Source organism: Myxocyprinus asiaticus, chromosome 38 (assembly GCF_019703515.2).
Source record: "Myxocyprinus asiaticus isolate MX2 ecotype Aquarium Trade chromosome 38, UBuf_Myxa_2, whole genome shotgun sequence".
Lineage (NCBI taxonomy): Eukaryota > Metazoa > Chordata > Actinopteri > Cypriniformes > Catostomidae > Myxocyprinus > Myxocyprinus asiaticus.
In genome coordinates this window covers 29909601-29912531 of record NC_059381.1, presented here as the reverse complement: position 1 = coordinate 29912531, position 2931 = coordinate 29909601, and the positions used below count along the sequence as shown (strand labels likewise).

The window sequence follows — 2931 nt, the reverse complement described above, 5'->3', positions numbered from 1 at the left end:
ATGTTCAAACGAAAGCAAAACCAATGAGGCTTGTGAACAGCGTTCTGTTGTAAATAAACCGAACTGCACATCCGGTTGTATCATGTCAATTCTTGTGTGAACATGCTTACACGCCTACATCATGCGAGAGGCTGCGTGAACTCGGTGCTCTCATGAATGCGCATTGGAGAGTGACCAGAAGTAAACAATTATGGTGAAAAGGACTTAAATAATAAGCTTTTCTCACCCACACCTATCATATTGCTTCTGAAAATATAGATTTAACCACTGGAGTCTTATGGATTACCTTTATGTTGCCTTTATATGAATTTTGGAGCTTCAAAGTTCTGGCCACCATTCACTTGCATTGTGATGATTTACAGGGAGGATATATTCTTCTAAAATCTTTGTGTTCAGCAGAAGAAAGAAAGTCACAAACATCTGGGATGGAATGAGGGTGAGTAAATGATGAGAGAATTTTCATTTTTGGGTGAACTATTCTATTATCAAAATGGTTTAGATTATCCTACTCAAATGCATGTGACATCAAATAAATGAGTTAGGTCAGATCTAATCCAAAAGTAATCAGATTAGATTACATGAAAATGTAATCCAAGAGATTACGTTACTAATTACAGTTTTAGTTATGCAATTTGTAATCAGTATTGGATTGCAGTTCAGAAGTAATCTAATGGAGGTATTTATACATAGGCAGAAAATCATGAGTTTATTTCAGGCTTCAGGGGCTGTATTACAGAACCATCCTAACTCAATCCTATCATTATCTCTTTTTGGTAATTTCAGTTTGGATCTATACAGTATGTGTTTTATTTAACTTGTCCGATCTTAATTTCACTATTTAAAGACTTAAGAGTTTCTGTAATACAACCCTTGTTTCTTATCTCTTTTTAAATGTAATGTCATTGATTGTGTTTCAGAAAAGAGATCACACTGCTCATGAACGAACTGGATGAGGATAAGAAGGTGCGCTTGTCACTGCAAGTAAGCACAAAGATACATGCATTAACAAGAGGCCGTCAGATGGTTGATTAGACAAAACAGACTGGAACATACTGAAGTGTCCCTGACTTGCTTGAACAAACCAATTGAAGTTCATAGAGCAATAGACACACCCACTCATTCTTTGTTTGAACGATTTTACACATTTTAGAATAAAAGCCTTTAAAAACTATAAAATAACACAAATGGAGGTAGGTAAATTATGTACACTGGCGGCCAAAAGCTTGGAATAATGTACAGATTTTGCTCTTATGGAAATAAATTGGTACTTTTATTCACCAAAGTGGCACTCAACTGAACACAATGTATAGTCAGGACATTCATAACGTGAAAAATTACTATTACAAGTCCTCTCTTTACTGTTGTACATGAAACTGGTGTTGAGCGGGTTGAAAATGTGAGGCATCTGTTTCTCAAACTAGAGACTCTGATATACTTATCCTCTTGTTTAGTTGTACATCTGGCCTTCCACATCTCTTTCTGTCCTTGTTAGAGCCAGTTGTCCTTTGTCTTTGAAGACTGTAGTTTACCTTTGTATGAAATCTTCAGTTTTTTGGCAATTTCAAGCATTGAATAGCCTTCATTCCTCAAAACAATGATTGACTGGCGAGTTTCTAGAGAAAACTGTTTCTTTTTTTGCCATTTTTGACCTAATATTGACCTTAAGACATGCCAGTCTATTGCATACTGTGGCGACTCAAAAACAAACACAAAGACAATGTTAAGCTTCATTTAACGAACCAGATAGCTTTCAACTGTGTTTGATATAATGACAAGTGATTTTCTAGAACCAAATTAGCAATTTATCATGATTACTCAAGGATAAGGTGTTGGAGTGATGGCTGCTGGAAATGGGGCCTGTCTAGATTTGATTAAATATGACTTTTTTCAAATAGTGATGGTGATGTTTTTTACATCAGTAATGTCCTGACTATACTTTGTGATCAGTTGAATGCCACTTTGGTGAATTAAAGTACCAATTTCCTTCCAAAACAGCAAAATCTGTACATTATTCCAAACTTTTGGCCACCAGTGTACCATTTAGTGACCAAAAATGATCTTTTACGTATACATACTTTTTGTATTATACACTTTCTAATCGCATATACTATATACCATACCCGCACTCACTGTCATGTTGTTCAAAAACCTGTATGACTTTCTTTCTTCAGTGGAACACAAAAGGAGGTTAGATGGTATGTTAGCCTCAGTCACCATCTTTTGTTCAAAAATGAAAAAGTTAATGGTGACTCAGTAACTTCTTTTGTGTTCCACAGATGAAATTAAGCCATAGGGGTTTGGAACGACATGAGGGTGAGTAAATAATGACAGAACATTCATTTTTGGGTGAACTATCCCTTTAACATGAAGGTTGATGATTGTGATTGTAGATTTTTGATAGCCTCAGCTCATGTAACACTTTGCTTTCTTTATCTCAGACTGATGTAGAACGGCAAAAGAAGCACATGTCGAAGTGAGCCAGTGCTGAGAAGCGGTGAAACCACACAGATATGCTACGGTGACTCTGAATGGACAACTCAAGTGTGGAAATAAAAAAACTGCAAAAGCTTGCAGAAGAACTCAAGAAAAACGGCACTTGAGAGTTTATGCCATGACTAATGCCATGGCATTTATATATAGTGTCAAATGTTTTTAAATTCTAACAGTGGACTGTAACTAGTAAGAGAGAATCAATGAAAATAATGTATTTTGTTAATGTTTGGACCTCATTGTTTCAGAGCTAATACTTCATTCCATCTTCATGATGCATCTCATGTTGTATTATGATTGCAAAATAACTGAGAAACTCTTTGTGTGTAGGAGGATTCTGAACAAGGAATATATAATCAACATAATCAGGCATCACATGCTCTTTTCATCTTTGTAGATATTGATATTAAATGGAATATTTAGATATTAAATATGCCAGTG

At 35.4% G+C, this 2931-nt stretch overlaps 1 long non-coding RNA gene across 1 annotated transcript; it reads left to right on the top strand.

The window, feature by feature from the left end:
• The first annotated feature begins 298 nt into the window (after positions 1 to 298).
• Positions 299 to 2831, top strand: LOC127429119 (uncharacterized). The gene is made up of 3 exons (XR_007895231.1): positions 299 to 436; positions 918 to 981; positions 2439 to 2831. It is a non-coding gene; the product is annotated as an uncharacterized LOC127429119 (long non-coding RNA).
• Positions 2832 to 2931: the final 100 nt, after the last annotated feature.